Source organism: Python bivittatus, unplaced genomic scaffold (assembly GCF_059951505.1).
Source record: "Python bivittatus isolate LINGU-HERP-01145 unplaced genomic scaffold, Pbiv_v1 ctg000700_np1212, whole genome shotgun sequence".
In the NCBI taxonomy this organism is placed as follows: Eukaryota; Metazoa; Chordata; class Lepidosauria; order Squamata; family Pythonidae; genus Python; species Python bivittatus.
Window position 1 is genome coordinate 9,621,030 of NW_028277098.1, and position 23,476 is coordinate 9,644,505.

Consider the following 23,476-nt stretch of genomic DNA (forward strand, 5'->3'; position numbering starts at 1 on the left):
GAGACGGGATATCTTATCACCTAAAGAAATCTCCTTGTTCTTGTTCCAGCATATCTGATGAGCTCCAGAGGCAGATAACGTCCTGAAGCACTACATATCTGATTCCAGGTGACATACAGAGTTGCAAATCTATTCCCCTCCTGTTTCTAAAAGGAGAAATAATGTAGCTATTGAGAGCCTGTGTGCTATATTGGTGAAGATTTGGGACTAAAACTGGGGAAACCTCGGTTCAAATCCACACTTAGCCACAAAAACCCCTTGGGGAACATGTCCAGTCACGTTCTCTTTCAATCCAGCCTGTATCGCAGCATGATTATGGACTTACTTCAAGCATTTATGTAGTTGCCCCACTCAAACAATGCAACTATGAGTAGCATGCAGTTAATTGATAAACAAAAATAACCTCGAACAAAATAACACCAGCTAAAAACAAATACTGTATAACAATCAACAATCAGGGACTCAAATTTACCATACTCCTCCATACAGGAACTCTAGTCATACACACACACACACACACACACACACACACACATATTATGTTGGTGATAATCAGTACCTTGAATTGCACACTGAAGTCTATAAAAAGTCTACAGGAAGCCAGTACAGCTCACAGAGTAGCAGTGCTATGTGAGTGTACTGAGGCGCACCCATAACAACGTGTGTTGCTGCATTCTGGACCAATTGTAACTTCTGAATGGTCTTCAAGGGTAGCCTCATGTGCAGCACATTGCAATAGTCCAACTAGGAGATGACTAAGGTGTGAGTGATTGCTAGCAGGGCTTCTCAATCTAGGAACAGGCACAAATGGCTCACAAGGCCCAGTTGTCCAAAGGCCCCCACGGTCACAGCTGCCACCTGCTCTTTAAGCAGAAGCTATGAGTCCAGGAGGACCCACACATTGCACACCAGGTCTGATTGGGGTAGTGTGACTTCCTCCAAAGCCAAGGATAGAAACTCTCCAGTGTCCTTGCACTCAGGGGGCTCAAACCTCATAGCCACTCAGCTTTGGTAGGGTTGAGTCAAAGCCTGTTCTTTCCCATCTAGACCCCTACAGCGTCCAAACACTGGGTCAAAATTTTGACCACCTCACTTGGTTGGCCAGGAATGGTGGCATACAATTGAATATCATTAGTATGTTGATGTGATGGAATGGTTTCATGAAGGCCGTGCTCATGGAGATAAGCATTGCCTTAGCCCCCAGCAGCAGCGTGGGAAGGTTAAGAGGATGAGACTGGCACCACCCTAAGGAATTCGTGGGGTTTTGGTTGCTGGCTTGGGAAGTTTAGGTTCAGTCTGGAGAGATTCTGTCTTGTGGCTGAAAGCTAATAAAAGCTATCGGACTAAGACCGGTACTATCTCATGGAGTTCTTTGGGCTGAACCTGACAGCTGATGATACTGCACCCTGTGTTGAAAGATGACTGTTCTGAGTGGCTTTATATAGATGTTAAAAAGAACCAGGCAGAGGGTAGAGCCCAGAGACACCCTGCAAAGCAAGGGTCTAGGGCTAGACTGCTCCCCCCAGAAAACAAATGGAACTGGCCCCAGAGGAAGGAGGAGAAATACTGTAACACTATGCCAGTCCAAAAGGATACCATGGTGAATGGTATCAAAGGCTGCTGAGAGGTCAAGAGGGCCAGAATTAATGTACTACCACCCACCTCCCCATCACAAGCCTACCATAGGTAATTAACAAGTTCAACCCAAGCTGTCTTGCTACTACATCATCATCTAAAACCCAGATGGGATCCAGATAAACCACTTCCTCCAGAACCCTTTGGAGCTGCAGACTGGCCACCTTTTCAACAACTTTCCCTAAAAAGGGAGAGTTAGTGAATAGATGAAAATTGTTCAGATCTGTGGGATCCAATGAATTCCCAAGGAGGGTATATACCACTTCCTCTTTCACAAGGCAACTCCATATGACTTGCCCAGCTGGAGTCCACCTCAGAATGAATCTGAGTGATTTCAACCACACAGCAACCCTGCAGATCCATCCTGACTAAGGAGGGATCAGATTACTCTGAACAGGGCTGCTGGCTGATATTCAGAGGACACAGTAAGAGTGGAGAAATAAGCATGTTTCGCTGCTGTTATTGCCACAAGGTAATCCTTAATAAAGGCTCTTAATCATGTCCAGTCAGAATTACTCTTCCTCCCGTGGTATTCTATGCATCTCTTCTGCCGCTTCATCCTCCAGGGGTCCTCTGTAAACCAGGGTCTGTGTGCAGAGAGAGTCCACACAGGTACAATCTGATCTAAGACTGTTGTTGCCTCATTCCAGGCAACAACTAAGGCTTCAATGGAACTGTGCATCAGAGCCTCAAGGACAAACCCAAGTTCCCTCTGGAGCCCAACTGGGTCCATTAGATACCTGGGGCAAACCAATCAGAGATCCAGACTCCTTGCAACAGAGGGAGCTGTGGTAAACTCCATAGTTAACAGTTGTCTGTCCATGATAAAGGAACTGATGGTAATAACTCGCAACTCCAGATCACGTTACTACTGCCCTGAGACAAAAACCAGGTCAAATGTGTGATTCCCCCCCATAAATTGGGCCCAAAATAAACTAGGTCGGTTCATGATGGCCATGAACTTCCAGGCTGCCTCTAAGTCCATTTGAAATCCTGCAGCACCATAAACCTGGGGAACTCTACTGCCAGTCAAGACACAGCATCAAGCAGCACAGGCAGGGAAGTTGCTATATGGTAGGGAGACAGATACAACAGTAGCAATCCCAACTGATCCCTAAGGTGCAACTGACAAGTAAAGTCTCACACCTTGCTATCTGTGGAGCAGCGCCCCTGATAATCTCCAGAATCTCCCACATAACCATAGCTACCCCCCTGCCTCCTGCCCTGGAGTTGCAGCTAGTGCCAAACCGGAAACCCAACCAAGCACATTTCAGAGAGGGACATCCCCCTCCCCACTTGCCCAGCCAGATTTCAGTAATACATGCCAAGTCAGGTCTTTTATTCAAGATTAAATCCTGGATGAAATGAGCTTTATTAGAGACCAACCTGGCATTTAATAGCAACAGCCAGAATGGGCAGTAGGCACAAGAGAAAAGAATCCAAATTATTTAAGTTCACAGTTTACTTTGGGGCCCTGCAAGAATGGAATATCCATTGGCAGGCCTTAATAACACTTACAGGTTACAGCTTAGTACTTTGGGTATGATCCTATGGCGGCTGCAAATGAGCATCTAGCTTTACAACATAAAGAACTAAACAGGCAAGCCAAGGCTCAGAAATAAAAGACGAGCATATAAATCTGACGGCTGGGTTCGTACATTATGCTAAGTCATGGTTTGTTGGACAGATCACAATGGCCAGATTCACACATAGCCTAAGCTATATACTATGGTTTATAAATCATCTGTAACTATCATCTCATCAGGGGGTTCACTGGAGGAGGTAAAAAAAACCCCTCAAAATGGTGATTGCAACTGCAAGTCTTACCCCTTTTGTATGTGTGTTGACATCACACACATGTACAAAGGGGCAAGGCTTCAATTGCATGGTCACAACTACCATGTTGACATTTTTGGACCCACCTCTGCCCATGAACACTACTGCATCTTATAATACCAACATACCATATTATAGCTTATCATGATGAAATCACCTCTGCAAATTCATATACGCCAGTGATAATTACTTATGGGGCCCAAGGGGATTCAGTATTTCCCCACACCCCAAATCCACCAACAACCGTTCAGCATGATGCCATTCTGAAGAAATATATCTATAAACTTTGGTGGTCACCTTTCCAAAAAGTATTTCATTTTTATGTCATTTAATCACACACCCACACACCATGTTTTTTAAACTTGTCTCTATAGTATAGGCTTGGGTGAAGCAGAATGATCCCCTTCAAGGCGGTGCCTCAACTCAAAGAAATGAAGTGTTCTAATTCAACACCTCCAGTGAAGCTGGACTGGTTCAATCTTCTGAGTTGTTGCTTTGGAAATAACATGCATAGAAGCCCAGCAAAGCTACTGCTTCCCTTACACTCAGCCTTCTGTAAGCACCACCCACTGCTCGGAAGAAGATTTTGATCAGACTGAAGTGCCCACTGAGGCTTCAAGCAACCTTCTATTTAGAATGTCCTCCCACACCCAACTTATCTAGGAGCAAGCCCTATTGAACTCAACAGAGCTAACTCTAGCAGACATAAGACTGTGATAATAAAGTTTCACAAAGTACTGTATGCCAAAATGATAAATAAACAGATAAATTGCAACAGATAGCACAGTATACTGACTAACAGGGTACATGCAAATATATGGGAGCAGAGTCTTCTTGTCGCAGACCAAGGACATGGAAGTTTCTACAATGGACAGAGGCAGCCATATGGTTGACCTGCCCTGTTCCAGTTGAAATATTTCCTACTACAGGTAATCTCTCAGATCTGATTTTCTACTACTGTAATCTCTCAGATTTCTAAACAAGGTACACCAAAGGAAACAACATTACGAGGACTCTCCGTGTCCTGAGAATATGTGCATTTCTATGCATGGACTGACTGTACTTGATCTGTGTAGATACAGCAGGACATAATAGCCAATTAAGGGTTCGTTAAACCAAAATGATATCCCATGCAAAAATGTCTGAGAATCAAAATTAGTAGAAACAATCTTTAGTTTCCCTATATATTTCAAAAGGTTTGAAAAATAAGCTTATCCCACCCACCCACCCGTACCCCCAACTAGCACGTTTCCAAATTTAGTCTTGATTCTCTGGCATGCACATTACAGTTGTTTAAGGTGAACTGCAGCCAAGTTTTTCAGTTGATTTGCTTAACTTCTTTGCTTGTCCCCAGACTGGGGAGTGAAAGCAGAGCCAAGAGCTAAAGGACGCAAAGATCTCAACTTGGAGAAGCATGACGGGGTTCCCAAAAACGGTCCAGACAGTCAGCCCCGGATGCAACTGAATATACTTGCCATGGTTTTTAGTATCTCAAACAAGAATCTTCCCAAATGGTACAGCAATTATTGTTCTACAAGGTATACATCTACAGAATCCTTTCCCTCATATTGTTCAATTTCCCAAGAAGCCTCCCAAACATATGTTATGGTATCCCTGAGCGCTGCAAAATACCAAGAGGATAAGGTCTAAGATACAGACAGAATTTTACTGCTTGTGCTAAAACACCAGCCCTGTCTCCCCGCTTCTACACATAAGAGCATAAGAAGAGCCCTGCTAGTTCTGGCTGATAACCCAATGAGCTGAGTATTCAGTATCAATCAGTGGCCAACTAGAGGTAGTCAGAAAGCTTCCAAACACGAACAAGAGGGCTATAAAGATTTATTGCACTGGGACCATGATAGTCTGTACATCGTGGTTCCAGTACAATAATCCTTGATCCATTTTCTGAACCACAGAAAATGCAGCAAGCCCAACTATAACTGATGCAAGCCTTCAGTGACAGTTCATCAGCATATAAAAGCATATATATATATAGGCATATACATACACAAAGTATCTACTAAATATCTTACCGTCTGGTCACTGTGAGGCCCTTCCTGGGGTTTACACTTGAAAATTTCCATTCCTTGGAAATATCATAAAGCTAATCCAATTGTTTCCTGCTATTTTTTCCTAATCTTAAAACAACGCATATAAACTGAGATATATACATTCTGTATTTTTTGGCACTGAATGAAATCCATCCGCTCCTCTGAAAACCCTGGAACAAAACACCCTGCTCATTCAAAGCCATTTTCCTACCTCTTAAAAGAATGGTTATTCAAATGAAAAGCAACAAAGTAGTTGGATTCATGTTGCATGTTAAGCCATAAACATATTGGTTTGCTTTTCCTGAATCAAGTTATGGAATAAACCACAACCACTGCAGTTTATCCAGTGAATCGTGGTTAAACAAGCCACAGCTTAGTATGTCAGTCATTTAAAACAAGAGGTTGCAGATGCTTGCTAAATTCAGTGCTTCACACTACACTGAAATTCTAAACTGACTCCCCGTTCCCCACTGACTCACCAGGATATCCATGAAACACACATCTGGGTTCTGATTTCTGTTAAATGCAAACTCACCACCCTTTCATTTTGTCATGCACACTAGACTGGAAATCTCTATGTTTAGGAATGTCCCACAAGAGTGAAAAACATCACTTCTCTGAGCAGATGAAAGAGCAAATTTTGCAGCCATGACTTCAGTGAGAATATTAGCATTCAGCTAGCATCCAGATTTCCTCACATTTTTCAAGGCTTTTAACAGCAAAAACCAAAATTACAGTATTCAGAAATATCTACAGACTATTCCAACAAGATTGGAAGGGTGAAGGAGTTCTTTAAATGATTAAAACTGTGGTACTCAAGCCTATAAGATTTTTGCAGTGTTTGTTCAGTTTTGAATGTTAGAGTCTTACTAAATTTTGCAGGGACTTGAAACCTTTGGGCAAAGCAAATGACAATGCTGTTTGATAGAGCGCTTGCAAGAAAGCCTGGGTCTTGAACTTAATTATTTGCATGGCAATTATTTGCTCTACTGCTAAATTTAAGTCTGCAACATTAGGAATGATGTTAAGCATTCACCCATAGCGTTATGGGCACATGGCATAACAGTACACTGCATGATTTCACCAATGCACATAGAATGGCCATTATATGAAGACTGCTTTCAAACCACTCCCTATAACGGCTGTCTCCAATCCAGGGCCAACAGAAGCCAGGGTGCCCCCATCAGCACTAGATGGTACCCAGAGATGTTCTATTTTAAAAAATGGCCAAATTTCATGTGCTCCTTAATCTTACAAGTTTGTTTTTAATTGTAAAAATTCTAAAACTTTATTTTTAATTTTGTTTTATAAAATTAAATTTATTTGCTCAGGCTCTGCTCTCTGCTTTACTTTTACAAGCTCATTTTTGCAGTGTTCCTGCTTTGTTTTTCAAAGTCCTCCGTTGGCAGTTTTCCTAATGGAATTACTAGCTTTACTCAAGGGATGGAGGTATCAACACTCATATTCATTTATCATTTTATATGTCATATAAGTTAGAGAACAGAATAACAGAAAAGAGGTTTGATCGGTTTGGGTACTGCTAATACCTACTTTTTCAAATCCATTTGGCATGATACCTATTCTCAATCTTGTTAGTAAGTTTGAAGACTGTTCTTGCAATCAGTTAAATATTGAAATGTTTAATTCATGTTTCAGATCTTGGCTGAAGACCTCAGTAAAAGTAAATAGAACTAAGAAACTGGAATGGAAATTGTGCTAACAGCTGGATAGATAAGCTTAATTTGTTACTTACTAGAACAATTGCAGTTATTTGCATTTGTAAGAGCATCTGTTTTCTATATGTACATTAAGTGTTTATAGTTCTGTATTTTCTGATAATATTTTAAACCTTTTCAATTAAAACCTAAGTTTCAAAAATCTTAAATTTTTCCAGTCTTTTGGAAAATGGAGAAACCACTTGAAAGGAAAAGGGAGATGGTTTTAGCTAAAGCAATAAAATGCAGCATGTACTCAGACTCCAAATAACTCCAAAGGTTATTTTCATCATGTGTGACCTCTGCAAATGGTTAGACTATACGTGGGGCAGCATGTGAATAAAATGCTTTCCCAGATTAAAACACGATCACTATGAACTCACAGCATATGGAAAACTAGCTGGCTGGTTGTACACTTTTTCATTACAATTCATTTTAAGGTTGCTTTCGCTGTGGGAGAGGTTTCACCCATGCTATCACTCTTCCACTATCGTCTGAAAGGTACATCCAGCAGGAACAATTTTATCACATGATCCACTGATATATGCCTTCTCTAGTTTTTCAGTTTCAATATTCTAAAATGGGAATCCAACCTTTTTGTGCTAATGTTCATCCTCTCTTCCAGCCCATACAGAGTTTGGGTAAATTAAGAAACAATTTAGCTGTCCAAGACTGGGTAAAACTGACTTATACTCTTCATGCAGACGTTTTCCTTTTTGGAGAATGGGCCAACATCATCTCCAGATGGAATCTTACATTCTGAATTTGTCCAAATGACTTCAACAGCTTCCAAGTTCCTCCTAGCCACAGGAGCTCCTTATGTGTGCAAAACACCCTTGTCTCAAGCCATCTGCATTTCCTTGTATTATGGAAGGCAGATTGCTTGTCTGTTTGCCAAATAATGAGAAATGCACACACAGGACAAGAGTTGTATAAATATAGCTCTGGAAAAATAACAATACATAGTTTCAGCTGAAGCAAAATAAGGCAATTAACACCAGCAAATCTGCCTCTGCTGATATATAGTCAGTGTCTAGTAAAATAAAGAAAGGTTAACTTTTCTGAGATAGAAACAATTGCAAACAAACCAGGAGTGGTGGTTCTGCATATGAAAGGAAGTGTTTGAATTAAGTATAAAGAACTATTCAACTCCACATCAGCAGCTTGAAGTGGCACAATACAAAATCTTTACCTTGGTTTTTATCATTTGTTTCTTCTCAATAAATCAAAAAGTCCAAGAATTTGCATTCAAGAGAAGCAGGGCAGAATCTACAGATCAGTGGCATATTGATTTGTGAATGTAAATTAAATCCATGGTGCCTTCAGTTTCAAAAACTGAGATTTCCTTGAAGGTTTGGAAAAACCTTCACTAGGATCTTGGGATATGATCTGATCATTCCCCACTGTGATTTATAGCATCAGCTAGCACCACCCAGCTATTGTTGAGGTGACAAAAAACCTGTCCTCGTTGCTGCTACATAAACAATACTGTTATCTAGGAAAAAATGACCCTTTGCAGCCACGGATCAACTAAATTGACTCTAAACGAGGCATCTGTTTACAGCTAAAAAGGGGGGAAAGAGATGTAGAATAATATATAATGCATGGGAACTAGATCAGAATCCTTGGTAAGGGAGGAAAAACACCATATAGAAATGAATCTACTGCAGCACTAGGGATAATTTTGAGATTATTTTGATCTCCAGAATGAAATAAATGTTACTTTAGGTTTTCCCACCCATTCTTTTTATTTATCTGCTGGTGTTCAGAGGGTCTTTGGTGAGGGGGATTGAAGTCCCCTTCTGGGTAGTGTGGGGTTGCTTCTCGTTGTTGCCTCCTTTTTTAGATCTTTTGCTCCTTGTTTTAACTGTTGTGTTATTTTTTATTATATTGTTGTAAATCTTAATACATTATATTTTTTCGATAAAGCAATATTTGTGCAACATTGATCTAAGATTATTAACCCTCTAATGTTTAGATAACTTAGACTGTTGAGGATAAAAAAAGAAAGAGGTATTATATCAATAAAAATTACAATTTAGGATGTCAATGTTAATGAGTGTCAAATTATTTGACTTTTTCATCCATTGTCCAATCTACTGTATTCTTTTATTGTTTTCTGTGTTTTTTATATCTGAGTTGCCCAGCGCTGCTTGAAGTTGGGCAGTGTAAGCAAATAAATAAACAAACAAATAAATAAATAAATAATTTCTGCCACAGCTAGGGCCAATTCAACTAATTTTTAAAATTATTATTTATTACTTTATTGTAGTTACAGACCAGCTCAAATATAAAAAGAAACAAATGGTGAAAGAGCTCGTAAAAAAAAAAAACACAGTAAAATCCAATTCAGATTTCCTTCCCTTTTGGTCGGTGGTTCCTTCCCTTTTGGTCGGTGCCCACAGCTGGGCAACTCTTGTGACTATATTGGCACAATAGTATTTCCTGGGATGGGATGCACGACACCCTGACATAAGAGAAGTGCAGGAGAGTTCCACACCATCACTAATATTGAGAAATATTGTATGGGCCTCTAGTATGTTGTCATTGTTGTTTTGCTCCATGTGTACTCTAGAATTTGAAGCATCATTTCTGGTACTGGTAACAGTAGACATTTTGCTCTAAGCCGAGTACTCAGAACTCATTTACTTTAAGAACCATAGGCATGATTAGCAATGGCTTCTATGTGTCAATGAGTCATTAGTTCAAAACTCCAAGAAATAAGTCTACCTTAGCTCAGAACAACTCAAAAGTGTTTTAATTATTCCATTCATTGCAATCTGTCAAATCACATATAAAGTGGTCTCTAGTCATCTTTATTTAATAGTTCTAGGAAAACATTTCTAATTTCGGCATAATCACATCACATAGTTAGACCAGAGTTCTATGTCAGGCAAATTCTGAATCAACATTGTGATTAAAATGGGGTCTTGGGACTTCAGCCAGTACAAATAAAGATAAGAAAAGAAATTACATGTGGGCAATTTAGCTGATCTTAACTACTACTATCTTTTTTTAGAAATTTAGTTCACTCCCCAGCCTTTGTAAAGGTTGAGCCCAAATGACTGAGATTTAATTCTGAGCAAATCTGCATTAAAATTATACTGTAAATTTCTTAATTTGGTTTGCCCTATTAGAGATAGTTCATATAGTTGACCACAGAAAGCAGAGATGAAGTCAACTCTGATGGTTTAGTTCTGATAGACTTCGGGTTAAGAACGCCCAGGTTACACACAACCCATGGTTAAGAACGGAGCCTACTGTAGCAAAATTTGAGTTAAACATACAATGATTCGAGTTCATTACACAATACTACTTATTCAGTATTATATAATAATACTGTTCCAACTTACATACAAATTCAACTCAAGGACAGACCTTGGGAATAGAACTCGTTCTTAAACTAGGGACTACATGTACTGAGGAAGCATGTGTATTTTGGCAGCTAAAGAAATGAGGACTGTCTATCTCTGGTTTGTTTAGTGTAATGTATGAACCTGGTTCACTAGTTTGTTCTTCTGGCAATCTAGTCTGTAGCTCCTTTGTTCTCAGCATACAGCTCTTGATTTATTGGGGCTTGAAGGATATGTCTGGAGCTATTAAGTAGCATGTACCTTTATACTGGCTTAGATATGATTAGATTCTCAAGGATTCTGGGTTATTGTGACACACCCCAAAAGTGGCTACATGAGCTGAAAAAGCTTAACGATAGCTTGCTGGTTGCTTTAGGTTCTTTCAATACACCAAGCAAGAAACTTTCATCAGCAGTGGTAATTAAGGAGCAGCAGCAACAGCATTGCTCAAATCTATTGTAACAAAGCTACAAATAGTGCTTAATAAATCTTATTATATAAACCATGTCTCATATTACCATTGGAGGAAATTTGTGGCAGCCTGTTTTCTTATGCTGATTTTTCCAACATTCTAGATACTGTACTTCACATAACAAAATGTACTAAGGAAAAAAATTCTAATAACCATAATGATACAGCTTTAGACTTTTCATATTCCACTGTTATTGTAACAGGAAAACAGCCTTAGCCACAACAGCTGGAAAAGTCATTCGGTTGTGGGGTTTTTTGTTTTGTTTTGTTTTGTTTTGTTTTGAGGAGGATTATACTGGTTTGCACATTTCCATTCTCATGTAAGTAAATTAAAATGGTGATTGCAGATAGAGCCTTAACTTATAAATCTGGATTTCACATCTATAATTCTAAAAACATGTCAGGCAAAGCATCTTAGGAAACTGAAATTAGATCCAAGTTGATGTAATATCGGCTAAAGAGCAGTTCTCTCGCGCACTCACATTTATAACAGAAATTAAAAACCAGCCACACAGCATGAATTCTGAAAGCACTAGCCCAAAGAATAAGTCTAAAATGTAAATAATACTGTGTCAGAAAAATGAAGGCCAAATAAACAATGTAAGTGTCATGAGCTTTTTACGTCCTCTCAAATTTCTTTTGACAATTAGAACCTGATTTTTTTCTTAATTAGAGAGAAAAAAACTACCATAGTAACAATTCAGTGTTATCACTATTTTAACCCACATTATAGTGAGTATAATGTGTGTGGGTGGGTGGGTGGGATAATTTAAAGCATAGCCTTACCAGATTGAAGGATCTACTAAACTGTTCTATCAAGTCTGATGTTCTTCCTTTCCTCCAGTCATTCTGTCTTTTAGTGGCACCATCATTTGCTTTGGCACAAAAGTTTCCAATGGTTCCAATGGCTTATCCTAATTATCACCCTGACTGATACAGCTGCTTTTAAAATTTCCATATTAAATCAGAAGACACATTCAGCATCATACTTAGTTTAGCTCTTGCACTCCTGTACAATAACATAACTGTCCAAAGATTTAGTGGCCTGGACACACTAGGCATTTATTTGTTTTGGATTTAAGACTAAAAATATATGCATGCACATTCCTTTAATTTTGCAAATATGGGACTGACATTTTCTCGGATAATTTCTAGATTGGTTTTTAGTGGCCTGGTTATACTGGATGACTTTCATTTGGTTGCTCTATACTGTAATAAATTTCATTACAGAAAGATGGGATCAAAAGCTCTTTTGAATCTGAAAATACTATAATTAGTGCCATTCCACAGGGCATAGCCCTTGTTAAGCAGTTGGATGCTTTTCTATCAATGCAACTAACACCTGCTCATGTTGAATCTTACAGGAAAAACAGAACGTTTCAGTTGACCACATTTCCTGTTACTAAAATATAAGGCATGCAAAGAGGAACGCAAGACCTTAATAATTTTTAGGCCACAAGACCTTAGTCAAGTTACTGAATAACAATTTTAACTCATAAGGGTGTCTTTTAGCTTGTTTACATTTGGAAACCAATTTGTATCCAAGCACAGTTTTTGAAATGAATCATGGTTGATATGGTTAGAGCATATATGAAAACACTTCACATTTCCCCTTACACAGCTAGGCAACAAAAAGAAACAGGAAGAAAACAGTATTATAAAAAGAATATATATCTAGAGCAGTGTTTCTCAACCTCAGCAACTTTAAGATGTGTGGACTTCAACTCCCAGAATTCCCCAGCCAGCATGCTGGCTGGGGAATTCTGGGAGTTGAAGTCCACACATCTTAAGGTTGCTAAGGTTGAGAAACACTTATCTAGAGAACAGATTCAGGATCTCCACACTTCATGAAGCCGTTCTGTTTGCTGTGGAATGGAAGTGCTTGGTCTTATGTTGGTTCTTTTGCATCAGAGGTCATCAACAAGGCGCCCAGGACACTCCTAGACAATGCCCAGTAGCTCTCAAAATTAAATAAAAATTAACTTAAAAACAAATAAGCTATAATCTTAAGAAGCTGATAAATCACACAAGAGTTCACCATTCTTGCATGACAGTTCACATTAAAATGCCACTTTTCACTGAAATCTCATAAAATTGTATGATAACCTGAACATTCAGGTGATTTTTACTTAACTAGTGGTGTGGTCCACTTTTTCCTTCTGCCCATATAAGATAACTAGCTTAAAAACTACTGCAAATTATGTATAACTTAGCAAGCTTTGTATTGTAAATTGCTCTACACATGTACTTAGAAACAGTTACTTAACAAACTCTGTGTATTGCATCATATTGTGAAGCATCTGAGCCTTTTATGTGAATTGCTACTTAGAAAATAAGTTAAAGAGGAGTCTTGGGGTAGACCTAAAGACCCAGGAAGAAAACATGTTATGCAGCTGCCACCTGACTCAGGGCGCTCTGTCCACTGACATTACTTTGGGCTTCAGGCAAGTTGAAAGGTCATGTATTGGTATATCTTTTTATTTGTAATATTTTTCTCCTTATTCAATAAAGTTCCTTTTTGCATTTCACCCTAATTCAAGCCTACTGTCTTTGAATCCTAAGAACCTCTTGGCTACCAGCTGGCCACCAGAGCCAACATCATGAAGATGGTGCCTAAAAAGTTGTGAACCTCAGTATATATTAATGTTAGCTGTGAGAACAGTAACTTTTCATCAGTAAATACCTATAGGGTGGTAGCTTCAAGGTTCACTAACCCAATCAAGAGTCCCAGTGAGTTCGGATGTTTGAGGCTGCATGTTTCTCACTCACACTGCATGAGTTGGAACAAGGTGTAGAACCACTGATTTTAACAGGTCTGCTCTGTTAAAATCACAATTGTCTATTCCTCAGTGTTTGCTAGAGGAAATGTTCATGCACCACAACAAACAGGAGTGCTACATAAAATGTGTGTCCTCCAGAGTTTCCAAAGGCCAGAGAAAAGAATCCCAGGTCTTAGATGACTTCCATGCAATGCATAGACATGCAGATCTTCAGGCTTTCCATATCTGCACAATGGGAGCTCTAGTGAGAATGAGCTTAATGTAAGGGTTTTCTAGCATATATTATGGCTTCTGGTAAAATTGAAAGCCAATCACTTTCACTTATTTAGCGAACCATGGTTAGGACAGCTCATTGCTTAGTATGATGTGTTAACCCAGCCTTTCAATTCCTAATTTAGTGGACTTGGAATGCAACTATTTCCTGTTTGGCTACCCACCTCAAATAATGGACAAATCTGTTTCCCCTCAAGGAATCTGAACAAGATAGTTACATTTACATTAATTTTACCATAATTTTACACATCTGTTAATTTTACAACATCCACAGCAATTTAGGTAGCCTGCATAATGTCATCATTTAATTACAGTAGACACTATCGAAGGAGCTTGTTAAAATCAGGCCATCATAACTGTGTGTTGTATTCAGCCATAATACTCAAAATGTTTATCAAATCAATTCAGTTTTTACAGTTTTCACCAGGAGTTTATTTGCAAGTTGTGTTGTACATAAGAGATTCTAGTGAAATTAGTAGGCTGAATTCCATCAAGTTTGGTTTCTAGTGGATTGGCATGTCCAGTCAATAAATAGGTTATGTGAACTTCTGTTACCTCCCTTCTGTTACATTTGTTCCTGTAATATTATCACATTGAATGGTTTCAGACAGACAACATTCACCATGGAAGGGTGTATTTATTGGTTAGAGTTCTATCCCATCTTACTCCAGTAACTCAAGGCAGCTTATGCTGGGGTTTCCCTTCTTTTAGTCACCACAAAAACAATCCTATAAAGTAGGTTGGGATAAGAGTAACTGGGCTCAGTAAGCTTCTGTGACCGAAGGCAAACTTGAAGTGGGGTCTACCTATTTTTAATCTAACTCCTTAACCATTACTCCATACACACTCTGATTTACTAAGATATTAATTAAAAAGATTGCATGCTTATGCATGATAAGGGATCTTATTCACTTAAAGCAGGTGCAAATGTATGCAGGCATACAATAATACTATCCTCTCCATCCTAGTGGATTGCAGTCAAGAAAGGCCCATGCATCCATTAAAGGCCTCTAAATCACTGCAAATCAGTAGACTAGGTAGATAGACCATGCTTTCAGTCATCTATCATTAGTTCCGCACACTAGTTTGCCAAATGTGGATATAACTGTAGAAAACAGTATTGCGTATAGTTCTTTAAAAATACCGTTCTATGTGGGAGATGGGCAACTTCTGCTATAAGGCAATTTTCTTAGCCTCTTGACAACCCAGTAAATGTGATTAAGGCAAGACATCTACTTGGCTGAGAGGTGAAGAAAACAACCTATGGGAGAGGGAGAGATTCCACATAATGGGGTTACTTCTTGCTTTCTGTTTTGCACATAATGTCCTGGCCATAATCATTAATACTCGACACAGAATTCTGAAGGTACCAACTGCAACCATAAGAAGCATGAGGAGCTCCACAATTTGAAGTGAATGAGTTAACATGCTGGATCCTTAGAACCAACCCATTTCACAAGGTTCCAAGCCAGTTATCCCTGCTATGTTTGCCCCAGGTGGCTCTTCCCGTACCATTGTTATTATTTTGCAAGCAACCACCACCAGAGTCATCACATGTAGGGTGGGGAAGCAAGACAGAAGCAGTGGAAATACTGCTGCAGAAACAGAACTTCTTGGGGCTATCCTTGCCTACTTTGGATGGAGGACTGGTGGATGCACAGCCATAAGTGAGCCTTAGTTTGGATTTGGATGACATCCTAGATCATATTTAAAGTAACCAGACCTACAGTGTCCACCACCTCCATGATTATCAGTTCTGTCTGAGATGTTTTTTCTTAAACATAATTTGATCCATGGCCTGAGGGCAGACTTCACAGTAAGCAAACTATATAAAATGGTTTAGCTTTGTATGCAGATAAACATCAAGTCAATTATTCTTGAACTGCTCTGTTCAGGACTTGGGTTTTAATATACTGCCCTCAATGCAACTATCATTTGGAGGGTTAATCTGCTCTTTGTAGTTTGAGTTCACAGCTTCAGTTCCAGCAGAGGGTGAATTCTCAGCAGTAATGATTCTGATCATAATTCACAGCGTGGCTATGAATTAATGGGATAGCCACAGAAGTTACAAAAGTTGAGCAACAATTTGTTTCAAGGTTAACATGAGAATAGACCATTCCTAAATATATTTTTAATGATGGGTTTATGAGGCTGCATAATGCAGACCAACCTCTCAATCCAAAACACCCTACACAAAGTAACATTAAGTATTCTTGTAAATCCAATCATTTTCTCACTTCTTCCAGTGCACAGTATGATTTTGTCAAAGTCTATTTCAATATAACATGTTTCAAGCTGCAAAAATTTTACCCTATTCTTCTGATAATTTTGGGTCAATCTGCCATAGTCAACCTTTTTTGTTCATTTTGCTGAATGTGTTAATTCATTTATGTCACAACTTAATTATACTAATCTTCATGAATTTATTTGAAGTCACTTCCATTCAATATTATGGATACACCTAAGTATAGTCCTGACTTCCTCAAAAAACTGCAGTCATTGTATTAAGGTTTTAGAGCAAATCAAGCCCTGCAGCTCTTATAATTCTATATTGAATTACTTTTGCCTTCTTCAGAATAATTTAATTATTACTTATTTACTTCTTGAGATGCATAGGCCATTTTCATAAGCACTTGAAACCCTCAATGCATGATTTCTAAAATAAATGACATGTAAGTTAAAATTGCCCATGGGAAGAAAAACTTTGGTTTGCAAACTTTTTCCCCTCATCCCAATTGCATCCTATAATCCCTGATTTTCAAATTGCATTGAAAAAAAAATTCTTTCTTTTGGAAAACTTATTTAATGATCCACCAATCAGTTTCCCTTTTTCCATGAAACACCATGGAGTAATAATAATTAAAAGAGAACCTGCAAACCTTTGCTTCCACTTCGTGTCCAATATTTATCCAGAAAAAGCATTTTTTGCTAAAATTTGGCAACAGAAGAAAAAGCAGAATAAAGCCAGCTCATTTCTTCTAGATTTGTGTAATTTCTTCTGAGAATTTTCTACAGATACCATTTTCAGGAGAGATGCATCTTAAAAGAGCAGAAAATTGTTTCTCCCTACCCTAACATTTTATCTGCAGTTATCATTTAAAGATTGTGGTTTCCTCCAAGATCTATATTACAGGAGAGTTACAGCTTGCCCCAGAAAGGGTAAGTTTTTCTGATAATGTATTAATAAGATCAGGTATACTGTTTGTTTGTTTTTTTGTCTTTCAGCAAACAAACCTCTTCTATCTGTAATATAAAGATACATTAAAGCGGAACATTTCTGGTATAATTTTAAAAAATTAGAATACCCATCACTGTGATGGGACAATCTGCTTGGAAGCCAAGTCAGACTTTGTGTTTCATACAGAGATACACATTACAATCACAAATCCCAGCATCAGAGCAGAGACAGGTACAGACTCCTGGCTTCTAGAGTAGGATTGATTTTTCTATTCAGGAGTGGATGACGACAAATATTTTAAAAAAGAAATAAAACTATTAAATGTATTGTCAAAGGCTTTCACAGCTGGCATACGATGGCTGGTGTGGGTCTTCTGGGCTGTGTGGCCGTGTTCTGGACATGGCCACACAGCCCGGAAGACCCACACCAGCCAAAACTATTAAAGATAGTATATACTGATTTCTCTAAATTCCCTGTTGATTCAAGGCTTCAAATGAAAGCCAGTCAGAGTTCTGCAATGCAACTCTATGAATAGTTTCAGCAGTACGCTGGAACTCAGCACTGTCTGGAGAAATCTTTGACTTCATTCAGGTACTGCTCTAAACCGTGATGCGATCTGTGCAGTTTTGGCTTAGCATTTTATGCAGATCCAACCATTGAGGTCTGTAAAACAATCCAGTTTAGCATGCTATGTGAACCTGTCAATTATAGGTTAATAAATAATGGTTAAACAATGGCTGAGCTCCATATGCAAACTGAGATTTTGTGGAAACAGGATTTCAGGCACCTGTTGTTGAGAGATGACTATTGACACCATCCATGGAAGTATGCCTCACTTTCCTTTCCAGGAAAGAGAAGCAGCACCTGGGCAGGAAGGGCTGACTAAAGAAAAAACGAGCTGAAAGGTAGAACTACAGTAAAGCCAAATTGGGGGGAGACCTGAGAAGCGCCTAAAGGTAAGAATAAGTTTTATATTAGATGGATGTGAAAGTAAAAACTATATTCCCACCAGCAAGTTTGTGGTAATGAGACATTTCCACCATTTTTTATTTTTCTGGTTTTGCAAATACTTAAGGACCTAATATTATACATTATTCTTCACTATTATATATTCATCTCCGAAACTCAGGATGCCAAAACAGACTCACTGCCCTCAATCAAAGCTGAAAAGGTATAATGTGTTACACATCAGAAGGCAGAAAGAGATATTGTGTTCAAAACATTTTGGTTGCAGAGCTTTGCTTCCTAAGAGCTAGAATGAATTTCGGCAATGGACTGAAAAGGTTTTGTTTTTCCCAGCATTATTCTGCATGGATTTTCACCACAGGAATGATACAATAATCACAAAAACTATGGGTCAAGAGTTAATTCACCTACCTTTATGTTCTGGAAAGCATTCTTTCTCTCATGAATATAAATGGGTTTACTCAAAATGAAGTGGTACTAATTTCAGGTACTATTCTAAGCATCCCTTTAAGACCAAGTCCAAATTATATGTGATTGACTTTTGCACCCACAGTAGATCATACAGATGGATACTTTCTCTAGATTTCAGGTAAGTATCTCCACCATCTTGTATCTACAGACAACAGAGTGCTGCTTTTGATGGCCAAAATAGATGACATTTCTTTCAAACAATGATCAGCTTTGCATCTCTGCCAAGACTATGTAACATCACATCCCTTTGCTTAAGCGCAAAATAACCTGGAACTCATCTAAGGAGTGCTATAGACATTTTAAAGAAACAGATGACCTAACTTGGTGACAACCTGGTAATCCTGGATGCCAGAATATACTTCACTGGGGCCTTTTTTATTTTCTCAGTCACAGCGTATGAAGCTTAGATGTCAAGGGGAAAACACATTTAAATGTTCTCTGTATTGTGGAATTATGATCTACACAAAGCATAAATACCAAATGCTTCAGCTAGTATTGTGTACTCTTCAGTGCAGGGAGCATGGCTATTGAGTGAATTGACATGTCTTGATTACAAATCTATCTCTATGCTATAGATCCTATTCAGAACAAATATGAGGAAAAACTATTCTCACTATGACTTTACTGTAGCTCATGAAATGACTTGAGGTTCAGCTACATCTGCCAGTTAGTAGTGGAAAACATCTATTTGCTGATGTTACACCTCACACAGTAGGAAAAGGTCAGACTGGCAAGTATCATTGTTCATTAATTTAATAATGGCTAGCAAGTAGAAAGGCACAATTCAGAAAAGTTGAGCAGTTTTGAGCTGGGAGAAGAACAGGGCTAACGGTGCCATTTAAATCTACAGGACTTTAAAGAGATTGCTGTGGAGTTAACTCAATGGGACCTCAATCTTAAGGAGAGATTTAAATAGCTGTAAAAAAATTGTCCCTAAGACTATGTCTTTAGAACTGCCAAAAATCACAAATTGGACTGGTTACTACATCTGATGTATTATCTTCCCTATGCAAGAGCTTATATTTTCCCTGTACTGACCTCTGCATCTACACATTTGTATTGTTGCCTTATAAATATCGGAATAGGAACAAAAGGATACAATAAAATATTAAAAGGAAGACTCCAGGTTAGTTCCTAAAAATTCCATTTGCCAGCCTAAAGCAGCAGCAATCCAAAACGTCTTTGTCTAGGACAGAGATACTGAATACAAAATGCAGGTTGGGGGAAAGCATTTCCTTTCTTTTTACAAATCAAGCTTTGACACCCCATGATTATAAAATAATGCTTGAAAATGAGATCTCAGAATCCTGAAGCATTATTAATAATTGCCAAATAATATTTCACTGTCCTGAATGGGTACATGCCCCTCCAATGATCCCTTCGAAGCTGTATATATTATAATCAGAACTATGCGAAATAACAAATTATTCAAATCTGCCCTTTTTACATAATTGATACAAGTGGCATAATGGATAGCATAAAGAGAGGCATGCAAAGAAAGCTGAAAAGCCCTATTGTATCCAGCTGTCTTCCAGAGTCTTCAGCCAGACATTTCTAATAAGCAGCGAATATATGTAGCTCGGGGTTGAGTTGTTGGGTTCTTGGTGTTGTCTGAGCTTGCTTCTCTTCTTACAGACATTTCATGACCAGGCTAAGGAACATCATTAGAGCAGATGTTCCTACCCTGGTCATGAAACATCTGCAAGAGAAGCAAGCTCAGACAACACCAAACACCCAACGGACCAGAAGCTATATAACATTCCTACACAATTTTGTAACATTCTTACACAATTTCCCTTCACAGCTTTTCCAAGCAGTTGACAACGAATGGGATCCTACCTCTGAATATGGAGCCTTTCCACTGGCAGCAGAAATATTACCGGTACATTTCTTTGATTCTTTTCTAAATCCACCCAAATTACAGATCACCGCCACATCTTGTGGCAGATAATTGTACATTTATTTGGTTGCGTAAAGAAAAAAAAATGACTTTGTAATCTTGAATCTTCTGCGGCTCAGTTTAATTGGATGGCCTCCCACTGTGACTATGGGAGGGTTAAAAACTTGTCTTCCCTTTCTTCACGCCATTCATCATTTCGTATAATTCCTCTTCGTCTCCTTTTTTTCCCTCCCCTGAAAATACTAAAAGCCTAAAATACTAATTTTCTATTTTATTTTCTACGGAGGAAACTCTGATTATTTTAATTGTCTTTTTCCAGTTGTAGGACACCCTCTGTCTTGGAGCAATCAGAGCTATTGTACACAGTGCTTCAAATAGAAACACAGATTTAGATTGTGTATTTTAGTCATTTTATCTGAAGGTTCGATTTTTTTCAACCCTGTTCCTCATAGTTTCTTGCATGGAATTTATCATTTATCAAAGATATTCTGATTTTTTTCTTAACAAGCCTGCTCAGCATCAAAATCTTTTTCCTGGCAGTTCAGACCTGACAAATGTATAAGTGACATTAGGATTCCACCCTCATAATTTACATCATTTCTTACTTGTCTGCATTGAACAGCTGACATGCTTTTAAAATCTCACCCCACATCCTTTGGCAGTTTTGAGCCAGGGGAACCATCACTATCATTCACAAGCCTGACCACAATCCTGTTATCTATGACAGTCAATTCATTATGAAAAATGAAATCTTTCTTCCTTTCCTTTCCTTTCCTTTCCTTTCCTTTCCTTTCCTTTCCTTTCCTTTCCTTTCCTTTCCTTTCCTTTCCTTTCCTTTCCTTTTTTGGTCTGGTCCCCTATGCTTTGCAATGCAGCCCCTGGCCAATCACCCCAAAACCAGATGCAATATCCATGGCATGGACCTCTCTGGGTCTCTAAAGGAGACTTGACTTATCTTCAATCCGGCCTAATTTAAAGGACTGTTGTAAATAAGTTTTTCAAGCAGTGTGTGCACTGAAATAACAGTAATTCTAAAATGTAAGAATAAAAGGACTGTAATCTTTTCACATATGCATCTCCATAGATTCAAAGATCTCCTTTAGTAGCTAGGCAGGGAACAAAAATAAACTGCTGGTTGTTGTTTGGTAACAGCTATTTCATGAAAGGCCTTGCCAAAGGAGGTCTTCCAGACTCAGCCATTAATCTTAGAAAATTAATTTGGGTATCTCTGTCTAGAACTAATTTTGCAATGATAGCTTTAAGTGCTTTCTGAATTTAATATGTACTGGTATTTGCTTTGTAACAGAACTTATTTTGTTGATGTTATATCTCAAATGCCTGCTATAAAGCTCTTGATGGACTTGACCTATGAGACATAATTTATGAGAATGTCAGTTCTTTAAAATGATCTTTTTTCAGCAAATCAATCAATCAATCAGTGGGCTTCATTCATTTAGTCACCTGTATTTTAGTATCACAGACTCCAACTCTGACACTGTTATGTCACAGAATAATCTATAGGTAGTATGTCACTGTCCTTATTGGAGCTCTCAGGCTAGAGATAAATAGAGTTATGTTATGCCACGCACTCATACTAGAGATTCCATGTTTCCACCTCCCTGGGGGATGGACGTTTTCAGTATATTCAATGGGTTTACACAATACTCATACAGCTATGTGCCTTGTATGAAGCATAGTGACCTACGAGTTCAATTCCCAGTAGAAGGGTTTGAACCACATGAAATCTAATACTAACTATAATGGCTGCATGTACTTGATCAGTCCCAATAAAGTCACAGGATAGAAATCATGGAGAAATGGCATTTCTGCCACTTCTGACATTTTTTCTGAAGTTATCACTTTACTCAAACTGCTTGGCTGATTGGCTGAGACTGGGAGCATATCTGAGGGCTTTGGTGGCATTCCTGCATCCAGAGCCACTTAAGGTCTGTCTTCTCCTCCATCCAATCCTATCTGCTTCTCCCAATGTTTTTATGTATATTATGTTTTTAAGAGCCTGAGGAATACCTTTTTTAGATGATAGCAATGGAAGGAGCAGATTCATCTAACTGAATAATCAACAAAACAGCCCTGTAAATTTGGAACCCAGACAAAAGTTTCTAAATGTGCCTCTGAAAAGTTTGGAAACTTTATTATACCGTATGGTTGAGCAACAGCCCCTTCTTTCAAGGAACCACAAGCTATTTGTTCCTTCTTAGGGAGAATATGACAAGTAAGGGCTATATATACCCTCCACATGTAGCACAGCTCCCATTCTCCTGTCCTTCTCCAGCTGTTGCAGCCACCTAAATATTCTTTCCCGCTTAGCAGTTTCCAGTAAAAACAGCAGCCCTCTTCCCAATCAACCAACTCTACCTTCTAACAGATCAAATCCTTAAAATACATGTGTGACCATTCGTTACTGCCAGTGCAAAACTACGCAACGCTTACAAGGGCATTCCATTCTAATATGCGAGGGACGGCGCTACACGTGGCTCGCCTATATTGGGCGTCGGCAGGTCAGCCCTTCAACAACGCAGGCCCCGTCCTGTCCGTGGTGACTTGAAACGAGTCCCACGGACTTCAAAGAGGAGTACAGGTACCCTCAAGTTCACGCGCCGAGTTAAGCTCAGCCGCCACGTGTGGTACCAGATTCCAGTTTTCGTGTCCTTCGCATATGAAATCGAAGGGCGAGAGCTATTTGGTTGAACTGCAGGTGATCTACGACAACGTTATCTCCCGGGGACCACAGCCCCGTTAGGGAACCCTCGCGTTCTTCTCGGAGTGCAGCTTGCAAGTTTGCAGGCGACCAATGTCAGCGCCCGGCAGCGCAAAGCCCTGTTCCCA

At 38.9% G+C, this 23,476-nt stretch overlaps 1 protein-coding gene and 1 long non-coding RNA gene across 4 annotated transcripts in view; one reads left to right on the top strand and one right to left on the bottom strand.

Moving 5' to 3' along the window:
• Positions 1–9,270, top strand: part of LOC112541395 (uncharacterized) — a 55,086-nt gene extending 45,816 nt beyond the window's left edge. For 2 of the 3 annotated variants that reach the window (XR_003085389.2, XR_003085390.2), the window contains exon 6: positions 50–9,270. This is a non-coding gene — a long non-coding RNA (uncharacterized LOC112541395). The remainder of the gene's footprint in view (positions 1–49) is intronic. The other variant, XR_015798562.1, reaches the window with a different exon arrangement.
• Positions 1–23,476, bottom strand: part of NIBAN1 (niban apoptosis regulator 1) — a 59,183-nt gene that overhangs the window by 35,076 nt on the left and 631 nt on the right. The gene's annotated exons all lie outside the window — the stretch shown is intronic.